Source organism: Adiantum capillus-veneris, chromosome 2 (assembly GCF_014529385.1).
Source record: "Adiantum capillus-veneris isolate H3 chromosome 2, ASM1452938v2, whole genome shotgun sequence".
Classification (NCBI taxonomy): Eukaryota; Viridiplantae; Streptophyta; class Polypodiopsida; order Polypodiales; family Pteridaceae; genus Adiantum; species Adiantum capillus-veneris.
In genome coordinates, this window is record NC_140932.1 from 47,637,138 (window position 1) to 47,655,612 (window position 18,475).

Consider the following 18,475-nt stretch of genomic DNA (forward strand, 5'->3'; position numbering starts at 1 on the left):
GCCCAAGCTTGAGGTGCTTGAGGTGGGAACCCGGCCCAAGCTTAAGGTGCCTGATGACCGAGATGCTTGAGATACTTGAGGTGCTTGATGATTGAGATCGTTGAGGTGCCTGATGACTGAGATGCTTGAGACTTGAGGTGCTTGATGATTGAGATGCTTGAGGTGCTTGTCATGCTTGAGATGCTAAGGTTGTACCTGAGGTGAGAACCCAGCCCAAGCTTGAAGTGCTTAAGGGCCAAGCTTGTGGTGGGAATTGGGCCTAAGCTTGAGGAGCTTGATGTGTCAAAAAGTCAAGATTTAATCCCTACAAGGAGGGGGCGAGCCCTACATGAGGGGGGATGAGAGAGAACACACACACACTCACACAAGGCATGCCTAGTACAAAGAAAGCAAAGGGGACACTGGTCAAGTTCCTCCTCATGTTGCCCTCATGGTGTGCCTGAAGCCTATTGGTTGGCCACCCAAGGGGTCCAATGATCATTTATGAGATTTAATTAATTATCTTTGCATTTATCAAGTCCTCTCTATCAAAGGAAAGGGGGACACTTGTCCCAAGGCTACCCTTGTTACTTGTAATGCCTCCTGCTTGTGATTGGCTAGGCTTGGAGGGGTCCAATGAGCTTCGAGCATGAGCTACAAGGGGGGTCGACCAAAGCAAGCTAGGGGGTTGCTTAAGGGGTATACTCTCCCACACACACTCTCATTATGCAATGTGCAAAGTGCAAGAGCTCCCTCTCCTTCTCCAAGCAAGTAGAGGTTGAGAGCCTACACCAACACTCTTGGCTATGGAGTGCAAATCCAACCAAGAGCCATGCTTCAATGCTTAAGCTTGTTATCTTCTCCATCTTCATTACTATGCTATTATGTATGCTAGCAAGAAGAGTGATTATAAGTGAGGAACTAATTCTTTCTCCTATGAAATGTTTCTTCTTCCTCTTCCCTACCCTCATTCCCTGCTAGCTCTCTCCACCTTCGAAGGTGTTTGAGGTCTTGGGACTGAGGCTTGGGATAGTTAAAGATTTCCACAAAGTTTATGTTATGCTTGTGATGCATGAAGCTTTCCATCTTCATTGCATCGCCTAGGTCACAAGGAACACAAAAATTGTATTGTAACAAGTCTCTCTTAATGGGAGCAATCATAGTACAAATGCCTATTGGAGGGGGGACCGGCTCCACATAAATCCAGTCCTCAACTGTGGTCATGTTCTCTAAATCTTTCTCTTGCAAAAGCGTTGTTCATGCCAAGCTAACTAATTGCTATGATTATGTTTCTATCTTCAATTATGTTCACCTGCTATGCTCACAAAGTAATTTCTCAAAAGTACTCTCATTAATTTCCGCTAATCTCAAGTTATTAGGCCAATTCCATTATAGGCTACAACCTATGCTTCTCATCAAATGTTGCTTTATTATTCAAAAGTGCCTCTTCTATAGGCATATGTGTTTGCCATGGCAATATTGTCCAAGACATAACCGCCTCCTCTGGAGGCATGATGGGTTTATGCCCATACATCAATTAAAATGGCATAAAACCTATAATAGAACTATGTGTAGTTTGAGCAATCCATAAAGTAAAATCCAATCAACAATATTCCCCCAACATTCTTTTGCCAAAGCTTTAACAAAAGGAAAATTCCCTCTTTCACTTTTCCCACTACCTTTAGGATTATATGTTGTAGCTAGAGCCAATTCGATGCCCAAACAAGCCAAAATTTTACGAGCTTCATCTGCATCTAGCTCTCCTCTATCAACAGTGATTTTGGCAACACTATTATACCTAGAAATCACATCTTCAAGAAAAAATTTAGGCGGATAGCCAAATGAACAAAAATATCACGAGCTTCATCTGTATCTAGCTCTCCTCTATCAGCAGTGATTTTGGCAACACACATATACCTAGAAATCACATCTTCAAGAAAAACTTAGGCCAATCATCAATATGCCCTCTACATGTTTTTGTCAAAGCTTTAATAAAAGGCGGATGCCCTTTTTCACCTTTCCCATTACCTTCAAGATTATATGTTGTAGCAAGAGTCAATTTGATGTCTAAATGAGCAAAAGTTTCACGAGCTTCATCTACATCTAGCTCTCCTCTATCAATAGTGCTTTTGGTAAGACAAATATAATTGGAAATCACATATTTAAGAAAAAAATTGTATATAGAACTTGTAGCTTTGGTACGCAAAGCTCTCCCTTCAACCTGCTTAGTGAGATCTTATCTCATCTGCCAAACGCCCATTGGCATTGTAATCATATCCACAACCCACTTATAATGCATAGCTAATGGATAAGTAGGATGTAAACCATTTTGATGTCGTACATTAGAATATTGTTGTTGGCATACTAAGCAAGTCTCCACAAACTGAGAAATATCTTTGTACATACCTTTCCACCAATAATGATCTTTGATTTTGACAAATGTTGCCCATACCCCTCTATGTCTAGTCCATAGAATCTCACATCACTCTTAATCACCTACTATTGAGTTGCCCATACCCCTCTATGTCTAGTCTATAGACGCTCACAAAACTCTTTAATCACTTACTATTGAGTTGCTTTCTCACAAAAAACCCTTTTGAAGTGGGGGCAACCGGTGTGCCATTATGTGTGTGTGTGGTAAGGGGAAGAAGGGGAAGAGAGCCAATTTGGGGGACCACTCTCTTGGAAAGGAGAGTGTGTATTGTTCCTTTATTGAGAATATCAACAAAGGGTCAGTGAGCTAGTTTAGTTGTGGGGTGTTAGTCATGTGGGTGGGCGGTCACATTGGCCTTTACCCCAACAATCTCCCACTTAAATGCCAACGTGGCTATAAGTGGCTATGACTAAAGTTAGTATGTACAATCGTGAAGCGCGATATGAAAGGGCATGGGGACTGAACATGCTAATCTCCACCCAGCCATGCCCTATATAGACCCTTGGCCTGCTAAATATAGGGACCCCCTTGATTGCATGTCCATCCTGGCCCTTGGCTGGGACTGGTCCTACCCTTGTCCTGACATTACTTCCCCCTTGGAGAAGTGTTTTCGTCCGCCTTGATTGCATGTCCATCCTAGCGCTTGGCCGTGACAAGGGTAGGACTAGTCACAGCCAAGGGCCAGGATGGACATGCAGTCAAGGGGGTCCCTATATTTAGCAGGCCAAGGGTCTATATAGGGCATGGCTGGGTGGAGATTAGCATGTTCAGTCCCCATGCCCTTTCACCGGTATCAGAGCAAGGTGGAGAGGAGGAAAGAGGGTGGAGCCATGGTGGGGAGAAGATGGATTTCTCAAGAGTACCTAAGCATGGTTTTCTCTCTCTCTCTCTCTCTCTCTCTCTCTCTCTCTCTCTCTCTCTCTCTCTCTCTCTCTCTCTCTCTCTCTCTCTCTCTCTCTCTCTTTCTACCTCTCTCCCGGAATCTCTTTCTCTCTCTCTCTAAGGTTGTGGACAAACCCTCTGACAAGAGAGGTGCACGCTGCCGTGGGCAGCCGCCCTAAGCAGGAGATGGAGGAGATCTTGACTGCCGCGGGCATGGCCCCTTGAGTAGGAGAAGAAAAGATGCTACACCTAACGGCATGGTGGGAACCGCCGCTTGGAAGGGAGAAAGGCCGGCAATCGACCTGCACCAAACCAGGTCTGGATGGGCTTCGATTGATCGCATGGCTGAAACCAGCAAAATCCGTTGCTGCTGCATCATGAGATGATGCCCACACAGCGTGCGCCAGCTGTTTTTTTTAATCCTGCGCTGCTGTTCGTCGTCTGCAGCCATGGCGCCTTCACAAATTTGTGTAAAGGTGGGCGCCCTAATTTTGGGCACCCCCAATTAAAGGCTTTGGCCCACAGCTCCAGTCGACACCGTTTTCAACACGCTTGCAAGCCTCGAGTTGATTGGAGTTGGTACTACCGATGGCATGCAAGGTGCATGTGCTAACGGTTGAAGTGAACGCTCCAAGGTGTTCAAGGTAGAAGCATGGAAAATTTGGAAGCTTTCGGAAGTAGGACATCTCCGCTAAGTAGAAGAATGGAAAATTTGGAAGCTTTGCGGAAGTAGGACATCTCCGCAGCAGCAGAAGCATGGACAATTTGGAAGCTTTGCAGAAATACAACATCTTTGCAGCAGAAGCATGGAAAATTTGGAAGCTTTGTCGAAGTAGGACATCTCTGGACAACTCAATAGATGGGGGTAAGACTGCAAGGCTAGTCCGAGAAACTTTGGAAAAGTTGGGGCAAGTACCAAGCTCCAGCAAGCATGGAATCCAGGTAACTTCTTTTATTTGTTCATTTGCTGTTTTCAATCATCATTTATGCAGATTGATAATAAAGACCAGATACGGGTGGCATGCGGCTTGTATTCTACGGGAGAAAGGCTCCGTACAAGGGTGTTAATGAGCAAGGTTTGTGTAGTCCAAGGTTGTGTTACTGATCTCATAATATTTGCAATTTCTCCTCAGTACCACATTCGGTTTTCAAGTCGGGAAGATTTGTCGGCAGGTGTACTTAATGAGCACGGTTTCTCAACGGTTCAATTTGATGCCACTCCACAGCCAATTGGTAGTGTTTTGGACTCTTAAGAAAATTAGCACATCCTGTTGCTCGACTTGATGCAGGGGGCAAGTTGCTCGGCATGGACGACTCCTTGTCACTATTTCCAGCAGCTGGTAGCGGATGTTTGCCACACAATATTAGTTCATTCCAATTGAAATTGCTCGACAAGGTCGATTCTTTTTCTCATGCTCTCTGTATGTCAATAGCCGCATCAGTTGGCTATTAGAACTAACAGATTTTGGTGAAGCAAGGCTTCAATTTAGGGATCTTGCATTGTGGCTTCTCCCGTTTGGCATCTACTTTAAGCATCCAAAATTGGGAAGGAATAGGAAATGTATTTGCAGGTTATTTCATTATGTACCAGATGGGTGTATAGGATATACGACGGCGTCTGTGTAGATATGGCTATAAGCCATTTTGGAAGGAGTTTTTCCTTCCAAATTTCATGACAACTGGTTGCAGCAACAACGACCAGGTTAGCCAAGCTTAAGTTTTTCTTGTTTTTCCCTGTTTACACTTTACTTGGCAATTACTGTCATTATGCAAAGCAAAGTGCTTTGGCAATTTTCGAAGAAGCACGGCTTTGGGGATCTCACAAAATAGGGAATATCAGCTCACAGAATCCCTACCAGCCTAAAATGTGCAAGGCACTTATGGTTTTGGTTCTCACGTTTGAGGCCATCACTCTCCACAAGGGCCTACAATTCCGCATGCAAGGCATGCTAGTGAGGTGGATTTCATTCTACCGTCTCATGCATTACGCTTCCGCTATCACACTCGCAATTCTGTCAAGGACAGATTAAGGATGGATTGTTTACTATGCTTGTTGGTTGCTATCAACACACACCAACACTAAAACAGGAACCTAAATCAAGGACTTATTGTACGGGCAAAGTGCCAATGCTAAGTCGTCCTAAAGTCACGACCCCATACATGGTAAGTGGGGCAAGCCGTGGCTTGTTTTTTCTCTTTCCTCTCTCGATGACAGCATTATACATGCAGACTGTTGCATGCTTATAGAATAAGCTGCCAGTCAGGCATAAGATGTCTAAGAGCACACATTCTAGGCACACACACACTAGAAATTTAAGGAAAGTTCCTCAACCCAGCATGCTCTTCTTTTCGTTCTCTATCTCTCTCTCTAAAAAAAAAAAAAAAACATGTTTTGCTCGTGAGTCAGCTTGAGCCAAGGTGCTCTAACTCACAGCTAGCATGTGGCTAAGATGCTACTCCAATTAGTCTTCATTGGTTCGTCGATTGATCACTATTTTGCATAAGGGCTATGTGCCAAACAGGCTAAGAGTCATTGACATTCTTTGGGTGATTGTGGAATTTTCAAGATCTACCCAAGGAAGAACACATCGACGTTAATAGACAAACAAGAGTCTTGTCATTACGGATGTTTAGTGTATCATTTTGCACTACATGTTTTCAGTGCGATGCTCGAGTTGAATTTTTGATAACCTTAAACTCCCATCAGATGATCTCTACCACGGAGTATAGATGCAGCAATAGGTTGAGACAACATGGCTCTCCATAAGAGCTAGGCATTTCACTTGTGTGGATCTTTGGCTCCCTCTATAGCACTACGGATTGTCTATGGACATACTGTTTTGGGGTAAGACCCGGCGGGTGATTGCTACATCACCCCATAGGCATTAAGGATCACAGTTTGATCTGCATTGAGGATCACAGTTGATCTCCCCTAGTTATACTTTCAAGGAAAGAATTCTGCAATCTACCACGCGGTAGTGGACGAACACACTTTTCACGTTGATTCCAATCATTCTGTACACGATTGACTATGTTGGTTACTGTTATCTGCTCGTTGAGCAGTTTCTACAAAGAGTCTTACCAAGGGGTTTCACTATGTAGATTCTAATTCAAGGGCTTGGATTGCAAAGGCAACACCCAGGGTTCCCAGTGCAATGCTATTTGTTTTTTCATGTAGGGGACGTACTCCTCTCCATTTGAATAAGGTTAAGTGAACATTACATTCAAATCTCTAGGTACGCATCTATTGATTTGGTGTTATTTCATTTTTAGTATGCTTTGCTTGGTTTTTCAAGACGTATAAGTATGCTTGAATGTTACAGAGCCATGCCAAGGGCATGTCAGCACGAAGTATTTTGGGCCAAGTGTCCAATCTATCTTTCTGCCTTATGCTGTTACGAACCTACTTGTAGGGTTCAATTTGGCACACGTTGTCACATGGGATACAACATGGTCTAGGAACTCAAGAAGTTCGGTTTAGCCAGTGCGGAGCAATGAATGAGGGTCCCTCTCACTCTTGTCGGAGAGTGTTTAGAGTTACCTCCACACACAAGTACATCTTGTACTTGAAGGATGTTCTTTTTTCTGACATCCTTAGTTGAGACATATTCCATATGTGGCGAATATGAGTCTCTGGGACTGACATTGGTGTCCCTATTTCCAATATGTGTCACGACAAAGTCCCTAGGTGCTCGTCACATCTGTTTTCTAAACCATTTTCAGCACGACGTATCAAGAGCAATTTCAGTGGCCAAAAATTGTCGGATACTTAGAATGACTTGTTCAGCTACAAGTATTCCTAAACAACATTACAGATGGTTGTTTACACATATGGCAAGGCTAGAAGTGGTTAATGAAAAAGTTTCATTGTCTGTACCTAGAAGTGATCAATGTTTCACCTTCTATTGCCATTTAGACATTTCAGCAAGGCTTCCAAAAGATTGCAACTGAAAGTATTTAGTTTCTTTTCAAAACTATTTACATTCTTTTTTTAATGTGTGCTACGCGCATCACATTTGCCATAAGTGTTGGCAAAGATCACCATGGATATACAGGTTCGGATCTGTTTCTTGCTAAATGCATGTACACTAGCAGGTTCGGATCTGTTTCTTGCTAAATGCATGTACACTAGGTGTTATGGGCCCTAATGTTTAGCAAAGGCTGATTTGGAACAGCATGCATATTCCTCAGGTTGTTGCTTATGAAGCATTTTTGCACTCTATGTGCACTATCTCTATGAGATTACTTTTGGGTCTACTAATCACCAATAGAGGTCATGGCTCGGTTTGGGTGTTTGTGGATTTTTTAAGTTAACCATAACGGTTATTCCGGACATTGTTGATTCCTCAACAATGTTATACGCTATTGTGATTCCCAGTTTACCAGTCGTCTAGGAAGACTGTCTGTAAACCGTGGGGGAAACACACCTCAGTACTATTAGTATCCAAGGGGATTGGCAGATTACAAAGTGTAACCTTGGGCTAAAAGGATATGCAAAGTGCGTACATTAGCACCAAGCAATCCAATTAATAATCATTTATTGCTCTTCTTGGAGTTTACTTACTATCAGTTAACACATGTTGCGACTAGGTAGTCTCTTCATGTATAAGCCAAGTTCTCAACCTTGAACACTTGTTAGGGTGGGGTTGTTTACTGATGATGAAAATTGGAAACAAGTCAAGGACTTGGCTGATGAGTTATGTCAGTAAGTTACTTTCATGGACAGTGACAAGAGGTACTCTTTTTGGTACATCTTTGTTGTGATAAACTCGTTTACCATGCTCATGAGCATTCTAAATGGAGTTTACACACAATGTTTGGATAGGAACCGATACCATCAGATGGTTACAAATGGACAACAATGTAGAAAATCAAGATGTTACTCTTGGTTTCATTGAACCTCCTACTGACCCTTGGCCTGCTAAATATAGGGACCCCCTTGACTGCATGTCCATCCTGGCCCTTGGCCGTGACTAGTCCTACCCTTGTCCTGACACAATAGGTCCACCCTTGTACAATTGTGTTCACCTTACACCCATTAACTCGATGCAATGCGCAAATCAATATGTAGCCAAGCTCTTTGTAAGAGCATCCATTGGGTTGTCATCAGTGTGGAGCTTGACTATCTCCAATCGCTTATTTGTCAATGCATCCTAAATGAGATGATACCTCCTCTCAACGTGTTTTGACTTGGAGTGGAACACGGGATTTCTTACCAAAACAATGGGCAAAACAATGTGAAACTAGAACCTACTGAATGTCTAAATCTTCCACTACGCGTGTCAACCCTATAGTTTCCTTACTAGCATTTGATGTTGCAATGTACTTAGCCTCTGTAGTGGAAAAAGACGTACAATCTTGGAAAGATGATCTTCAAGAAATGGCTCCTCTTGCAAATATGAAAATGTAGCCAAATGTAGATCTCCTACTTTCTTTGCAACCCATCTACATTCATGTAACCAATAATAGATGCATCATTATCATCGAAGCGTAAAACACTTGCTTGTTGTAACTTTCAAGTATAGAATGAATGGTCAGTGTTAGTTCCCGGTTAGTCTTCGGCCACCCAACACTCAGGCGTGGCACATTGGGCTTTAGCACCCCAACAACCTCCCACTTAAAGGACAATGTGCCTTTAAGTTGGGGTGACAATGTATATATACATACAATACATGTAGACAATGATCATGATCATCTACCCAATGCCCATGAGTGCGCGACAATGTGCAAACCTCTTTGAAGGTAAGCCCTTTGTGAGAAAATCAACAGGATTCTCAGTGGTGTGAATCTTGGCAAGATGCAATTGCTTGTCCTCAAGCACCTCAAGGATGAGCACATCCACATGCTTTGTCTTTGCATGAAACACTGGATTCTTTGCCAATTGTATAGCACTTTGGCTATCACAATGTAACACAGGCATCTCAACATTGATTCTCAAGTCTCCCACCAGCCGACCAAGTCATATAGCTTCCTTGCAAGCTTCTGAAGTTGCAACATATTCAGTCTCTGTAGTAGACAAGGTAACACAATCTTGCAAATGAGATCGCCATAAAACTGCACCTCCAGTGAATTCAAAAACATAGCCTAAAGTGGACCTTCTCTTGTCCAACTCTCCTGCATAATCTGCATCTGTGTAACCCATAACACATGCTTCCTTTCTTCCAAATAAAATGCACACGTCTTTTGTACCATTCAAATATCGCATAACCCCTTTCACTGCCTCCCAATGTTTCTTGCCTAGATTTTACATATATTTGCTAACAACTCCCACTGCAAAAGCAATATCAGGACGTGTAGCAATCATAGCATACATCAAACTCCCAACTGCAGATGAATAAGGAACTTGTGCCATTTCAGCCTTTTCCTCTTCAGATTTAGGGCAATAATTTTTAGAAAGTTTCACATATGGAGGCAATGGAGTACTCAATGCCTTCCCCTTCTCCATATTGAAACGCTTGAGCACTTTAGCAAGGTACTCAGATTGAGACAAATAGACCAATTTCTTGCATTTGTCTCGCTTAATGTGCATGCCAAGGATATGGCTTGCTTCACCCATGTCTTTCAATTCAAAGTTTGCATGTAACTTTGACTTCAAGGCTGAAATCTCATCCCTGCATTTTCCGGCAATTAACATATCATCCACATAAAGGACCAAAATCAGCAAACTACCATCTTTAGCTCGTTTACTGTAGAGGCAATGGTCATGATATCGCTACTTTTGTAGCCTTGAGAGAGCATGAATGAGTAGAATTTACGATACCACTCCCTTGATGACTGTTTCAGATCGTAAAGAGTCTTTTCTAACTGACACACCAAGTCTTCATTTCCCTTCTCAACAAAACCTTCTGGCTGCTGCATATAAACTTCTTCTTGAAGATCACCATGCAAGAATGCCGTCTTGACATCCATCTGGTCAAGTTCCATGTCTTCTTTAGCAACTAATGCAAGTACACACCACAGAGTAGTCATCTTGACAACCGGAGAAAAGATCTCATCAAAGTCAATACCGTGCTGCTGCTTAAATCCTTTAGAAACAAGTCGTGCCTTGTACTTGGGTTTATTATCATGAGGTGTAATTTTTTGCTTGTACACCCATTTGCATGGTAATGCCTTTTTACCTTTAGGCAACCTAACCAACTTCCAAGTTTGATTCTTATGCAACGAGTCCATTTCTGATTGCATAGCTTTCTCCCACTTTGCCTTGTCATCTATTGACATGGCTTCCTTATAGCAAGAAGGCTCTCCGCAATTTGTCAACATAATGTAATCCAATGAGGGAGTAAATCTATCAGGAGGCCTTGAAACTCTTGTAGACCTTCTAATAACTGCTTGAGCTGGTTGTCCCTCATCAACATCTTGTACTACCGGAGGATTCTGTACTTGTTGTTTGACATTAGGTACTTCATTCCGATTGTGGACAACTCCATCTTCCTATAAGATAACTCTCTTGACCTCCACTGTATGGACAAGCTTCTTATGCATATTTTCTTCATTGAAGTATATGTCATTGTTGTGAACTATCTTTTTAGCTTCAGGATCCCATAACTGAAATCCCATCTCGCCAGGATTGCCATAGCCAAGAAATATGCATTTCTTTGACTTAGGAGCCAACTTGCTTCGAAACTCCTTTGGAACATGGCAATACGCTTCACAACCAAAGACTCTAAGATGCTTGTAAGAAGGTGGCTTCCTAGACCAAAGCTCTTCAGGTACCTTCCCATCTAAATCCTTGTTAGGAGATATATTAATAAGATGGACAGTAGTTGCTAACGCTTCCGCCCAAAATCCATTAGGCAACTCTGCATTGGACAACATGCTATGTAACTTCTCTTGTATGGTACGGTTCATCCTCTTAGCAACACCATTTTGTGGAGGGTTATATGGAGCAGTCAACTCTCTTTTGATGCCTTTGGAATCACAAAAATTTTGAAAGGCTTTAGTGACATACTCACCGCCATTGTCTGACCTTAAGCACTTTACTTTCTTGCCAGACTGATTCTACACTAATGCCACAAAATTCTAAAGTTTTGAAAGAACTTCATCCTTCATCCTTCTTCTTGAGAGGATATACCCACACTTTCCTTGAGAAGTTAACAATGAATGTAACAAAGTATAATGAACCTCCATGGATACGTTAGGCATAGGTCCACACACATCACTATGCACTAACTCTAATGGCTCACTTTTTCGATCGCTTCCCCTTTTTTGTGGTGACTGTGTTTGTTTACCATAAAGACAATGCTCACAAACTGAAAAATCCGAGAAACTGAAGCCATGCACATAACCAAAACGAGACAAGATTTTCATTCCCTTTTGAGCCATATGTTCTAACTGGCGATGCCACAAAGAAACACTTGGCTGCTTGGTTACACAAATTACATGGTTTTTAACTTTGGATACATGTAGCATGTACAAAGTCCCAGACTTTGAAGCATGTGCTACCACTAAAGAACCTTTGGTGATATTCCACGAACTATCACCAAATGTGCAGTAATATCTTGCGTCATCCAATTGTCCTGTACTAATCAAGATTTTGGTAAGCTTCGGCATATGTCTCACATTCTTTAGCACGAATGAAGAACCATTCTGAAATTTTAGCTACACATCACCGAAACCAACTATGGCGCAAGCAAAATCATTGCCAAGATGAACATGACCTTTACGGGTTGCATCATATGTACTGAGCCACTCTCTGTAAGGAGTCACATGAAACGACGCACCTGAGTCAATAACCCAATCCTGTAAAGCATAGTCATTAGTGGCAACCAAAAATGCTGAATCCATGGCAGATGTGAGATAAATGTCTCCATCAGAATCTTAAAAAAAAACATTGTTGATCTCTTCAATCTTTATAATTCTTTCCTTAGTCTTGCCTTCTTCCGATTTCTTGTCTTTACCTTTCTCTTGTTTCCACTTTCGACAGTCTTTCTTCATATGACCCTTTTTGTGGCAATGATAGCACTCAATGTCTTTTTGGCCATGTGATTTGCTACGAGATTTTCCTCTCTGATTCTGCTTGCCCTTTTCTTGTGATCGACCATGAACAACGAGAGCATTGCTAGTACCACGAGAAGTATCAAGATTCTTCCTGCTAACCGCTTCAGTAAGAAAATTGCCCTCAACATCAACACATGTTAAACCATCAGGAGGTGCTAAGTTATTTATAGCTGTGTGAAAAGTATCCCAACTTTCTGGCAACGTAATTAGCAAGAACATTGCTTTGACCGAATTGTCGAAATTGATTCCTTGCGCAGAAAGTTGACTGAAAATTGTGTTGAACTCATTGAGATGGTTGCACATGGGTGTGCCCTCATCCATCTTCAAATCAGCTAACTTTTTCAGGCAATAAACCTGTGATGTTGCACTTTGCTTCTCATACAGGTCACATAACTTCTTCCAAATCTCATAACTAGCCTTTTCCATGTTCACATTGAAGTACACATTCTTTGACAAAGTCAGCATGATGGTGGACATGGCAAGCTCATCCAACTCCTGCCAATCATACTCATCCATATCCTCAGGCTTTATCTCCTTCATCTTTATTGGCCGGATCTGCTTCTTCTATACTAAGACATTATAAATATGTTCCTTCTAAACTGGGAAGTTAGTGCCATCTAACTTCTCAATGTTGAACAAAGAGTTCTCCGATGATGAAGCCATCACTCGACAAGGAACAAAAGTAATAGATCCGCTCCACTAAAAAAAATGATAGAAGACCTGAAAAATTTCGGCAGAGTCTCCCCTGGAAAACTGATTTCTGAACCCAAAACAAATGTGTACAATGACTGAAACGCTGATCAAAGTGGCTAAACTGGCAAGACTGAATCTCAAAGAACTATCAATGTTAGTGTCTCCAACTCTAGAAGAGTGTCTCTGACGAACTGAACACTGTCAAACGCATACGCATAAAGATGACAACAATGCCAACAATGGTGGGTCAGCAGATGCACACCAATATTGCACTAACCTCATAAACATACATACTATATCGATGGCGAAACTATGGGGATGTCGGGGCTCGCTCCAAAACCTGTATCACCAAAAGGATCTCCACATTTGAGAATCCCCCAGCTCAATAAAACCTTACCACGACCCTCAACAACAGGCTTTGTATATTTCCATCACAATACATAAACCGCATAAGATCTTACATCAACCACAAAAACCCTTTTCTGTAACCGCTACGGCGGTTTGTCTGATTTAACAGATCCTCAAGACCTTACATCAAATATGCGTGTGACAGAGATTGCAGAAAGAGTCTGCAACGAAAACCTGTATATGCAGAAGAACCGATGAAGGTAGACCACCCTACTATCTGAACTGAATATCTCTCAAAATGTGTAAAATTTGCAGAAAGAAGTTGTAGACCACGCGAAAACGATTCAAAATAGAGGGAATGGACATGAAATAAGCTGTTTTTACAGGTCAAACCAGATTTGTAAAAATTTACAGCTTGTACTTTATGACCTACATGCAATCTGAGTGACGTATCTCCAAATTGGTGAAAATTTTGAGAAAATTTTCTTCTGCAAAGTTGAAGAGGAAAAAAACCATTAGGAATTGCGGAAATCGACTTGAATGAAGACGTTTTGGTAGGCCAAAACACAGATCTGCAAAAACGTGCTATAGTTTTTGTTGTTCTCTGCCTGCCTCTCCGCTGAGCTCCAATGGTGCTCCCAATCCCTGAGCTCTGATACCAGTTGAAGTGCGCGGACGAGAGCGTGTGTGGGTGTGTGCAAAAATGGAGAAGAGAGGAGACACAAGTTTGGGTGGACTCCAAACACAATAGTATTAGGGTTATGAGTCCTTATTCTTTTATGTAGAATGATTGGTCAGTGTTAGTTCCCGGTTAGTCTCCGACCGCCCAACACTCAGGTGCGGCACATTGGGCTTTACCACCCCAACATATACGTATATGAAAAGATTGCAAATAATAATATCAAAATGGCTATAACTTAGCCTTTTTGGAATGCAACCCCAACACAAAAAAACTAGTTTTATTTGTGTGAGTATATTTTCACTATTGTGATTTTTTCCTTTCTAAAATAATTCTCCTCATCACTCTCATAAATTATAATACTAAAAATATTCATCTTTTTATGGTAGCCTCATACTGAGAGAGATGTTTTTTTAAGTTGGCCTCTTTACATTTTTTATACCTATATTATTTTTTATTTAATCACATGTACATATTTTTAGACCCCTCAATATATTTGATTTTTAAGGTTGTATTATTCACTTATATCATGACCTCAGAAATATCTTCACTTATAGACCCACAAAATAAGGTCAAGGATATGTGGCGTACATGCATGCATTATGGAGGGCTCACTCTTGGAGGCATTCAAAAGAATCATCCAAAGAGGGACCCCACAAAGACTTTGTGCAGTGGAAGAAGACAGTCGGTTTTACAAAAAATTTTGCGGCCACTTCCTCTCCAAATTTGGAAAAGTGATAAAGACAAGCAATCATAGGTCTTGAGTTGAACTTTTGCCTCAAATTTTTTCATAATTTTTGGACCTACGAGCTATAAGATATGATTTAATTGGTGGATCCCAATCTGCCCATGCCATGTGGGCCACACTCTCTCTTCCACTTTATCGTTTTCCTCTTTCACACACACTTTATCCCCCTCTCTCTCACCTCTCCTTTCTGCACCATACTCACCTTCTCCTCAACCTTGAAACATAAGAGAAACCATGGTGAACTCCTCTTATACACACTTCTATTTCAATATTGACCTCTTAAACTCATTTTTTCTCCTCCAAATTATCAATTTCTATCAAAAAATCCACAAAATGAGCTTCTTCTCTCAAAAAACAGTATCATGGTGACGGATCTTCAATCACCTTGTCTCCCAAGAAAGGTCAAGAATGGAGAGCAACCATGCCGTCGAAATTAGTGGACCGTCAACAAGCGTAAAAAATTGGCCTACTCAAGCTTCTTGGAGCATCAACATTGTAAGAAATCCATCTTTTCTTACCTCTTAAGCATTTATCTTTCTTATTTGTATTTTACATGGATACTCTCATTGTAAATATCCAAATCCATTTGTAAATCAATAAAAAGTATCCTAACTCTACTAATCTACTAACACTAACCCTACTATGTGAAGTCCTATCACCTCCATTCCTCTCCTCTTTCTTTTATCTCTCTATCCCCACCACCTTCTTGATAATTTTAAGCAAGAAAATAGATAAAATGCTGAAAATCTAACCCAAGCATGGTTAAGAGCACCATGTTATAGCTTTAGAAACCAAGCTCAATCTCTTGAGAAGGAGCTCTTGAGTGAAATATCATTAGTTTATGCACACGCATGTGTTGCACTTAGGGGTGTGATTATGTTGGAATTAGGGTTGCAGAGAAACACACACAGCTTGGAGAAGACGAAGAAAGCTCAAGGCCCACAATAGAGAGTGTGTTACTTGGTGTGCAATGGAAAGATAGATAGCCCTAGAGTGATGGGCATATATACAATGCACGGGGGAAAAAACCTCCTAAAGAAGGAAAAAATGCCCCAGCGGTCCTAGTGTTTTCACACACATCACTACCACATGTATATGGTAACAAATCCCCCCTGGAGTGATGCGGTGAACAAGAGCTGACACATGAGTAAAGGGAAGTGCCAAGCCCTGAGGACATGATCACTCCACAAAGAGAAGTAAGCCCAAAGCTTTGCGGAAAGCTTCGAGCTTCTCACTGCCTTTGTGAAAAGATATGCAAGGTTGTCATGTGTTGGCACATAAGCCAAGCTGATCTCTCCTCCTGAGAGCCTCTCTCTGACATAGTGGTAATGCACCTCAATACGCTTTGTGCGAGCATGGAAAACTGGGTTCCTCGCAACTGCCAATGCGCTCTGACTGTCAGTGTATATAGTGTTGGCAGTGTCCTGTCCAACACCCAAATCAGCCATAAGGCGTCTGAGCCATACACACTCAACCGTAGCTGTGCAGACTGCCCTGTACTCAGCCTCACAACTCGAAGTGGCCACAGTAGGTTTCTTCTTGCTCAACCATGATATACATGAACTGCCAAGCATGAAACAAAAAGCATTTGTGGACACTCGCGTGTCAAAACAACGAGCCCAATCTGAGTCCAAAAAAGCATGTAAATCTGGTGGCAATGATCCCCCCTTGGGATAAAACAAGCCAAGATGTAAAGTGACACTAAGGTAGTGAAAAATCCTCTTGACAGCCTGCCAATGCTTAGACCCTGGGCTATGCAAAAATCTGCTGACCTGTGAGACTACAAACTGAATATCTGGCCTCGTGTTGCATACATAAATGAGGCAACCAACAACAGTTTGGTAAAGAGTGACATCAGCACGATCGCTAGCATCATGTAGACTCAACTTCAAACCTTTTTCCATGTGGCAATATGTTTGCAATCCTCAAGTCCAAACTTACATAGCAATGTATCTATGTAACTTTTTTGACACAAGGCAATACCACCATCACACTGCTTAAACTGTATGCCCAAATAATGATGCAACAACCCCAAATCTTTCATCTTGAAATTAGCATTCAAATCAACCTTAAATTCAGCAATATGTCTCTCATTTGGTTAAGTGATCAACAAATCATCTACTTAAAGAACCACAATGAGAAGTACATCACCCTCACACTTTACATACAATGTGCTTCCTGTTGGACTATTACGAAAGCCTTGTTTGACCAAATGAGTGTCAGCTTTCTCATACCATGCACGAGGAGATTGCTTCAACCCACACAAAGCCTTGTTACATTTGCACACTTTGTCCTCTTGTCCTTTCTTGACAAAACCGCGAGGCTGCGTTACATAAACTTCCTCAAATATGTCACCATTCAAGAAAGTAGTAACAATGTCTGATTGATGTATATCCCAACCAAAATGAGCTGCCAATGCACATAGAAAACGCACAGTAGTCATACGACAAGTGGGAGCAAAGGTCTCTTCATAATCTATGCCTTTTTGTTGTGCATAACCCTTTGCAACAAGTCGAGCCTTATGGCGATCGATCTCACCATCCGACTTGCGTTTCAACTTGTAAACTCACTTCGTATCAATGGCCTTTTTTCCAAGAGGCAAATCACATAAAGTCATGTAATTTTATGCACTTTAAGCGAGCGATACTTATTAAGAAATGGTAATGATGAGAAAGGAGAATTGGCGGGGGGGGGGGGGGGGGACAAGAATTAACACTAAACGCGTTTCGCTTATATAAAGCTCATAAGTAGTGCTAATTTCTTTACAAGGAGTGGGGGGTATAAATAAGGGTTCTGGGTTACAAACCCAAGGTGGGTACGAAAGGTGAGGATTAAGAGGACGATAGAGAGTTTTGAGGTACCCACCAATAAATATTGGCATCTTTTGGTACACAAAAGTAAAAACTACCATAATTTGGTATGATGTGCACCCTTTGGAAGGTAATAACAAGGAAAGAGAGGCTAGAAAGAAGGATAAAGGCATAAAGTGCAAAACTTGGGGGGAGAAACATTCAAGAGAGGCCCAAACATTTATGGGGGGAGGGGGCTGGATATACCAAAATTATATTAATGGTTCAAACCTAGAGAGGGTTCCAACATAAGAGAGGGGGGGTGTTTGTTATAACAAAGCGATCAAGGAGGGGTGCGAGAATTGGGGGTTAGCATTTTTTCGACATTGGGTGCATTAAGCCAACAAATAAGAGGTTTCAGGAGGTGGGATAGTTCGGGTGTGGTGTTCAGTTGAAGCATGAGAGGTTTAATCAAGTTAAGAGAGATATTAAGATTGCATGCAAAGGGTGAAAAAGGAAATTTGACCACTAAGGGGGAGTCTTTTGCTTTGGGTTTCTTGATTAGGAGAGAGTCTCTGTCATTGTAAGAGATAAGGGAGAAACATGTTTGAAGGAGAGCTCGGGGGTAGCCCCTTTCTCTAAGTCTTTGGAAGAATTGGGCACGAATGGTAAGGAAGCCCTCCAAAGAACTCTCTCTACTGATTTATCTTTTCAGCTTTGCAAAGATGAACGCGACCTTTTGGTGTGTGGGGTGCCAAGATTGCTAGGGAATGTAATTATAGGAGTTGAAACTTTTTTTGAAAGCAGTGAGAATCAAGAATCCCTGAAAGAGAAAAGGAGGGTCCTTTGAAGAAATGAATGTCAAGGATGGAAGCTTCTATCGTAGAAATGACCGGGGAAATTTTGATATGGTTTTGGAGTGGCGA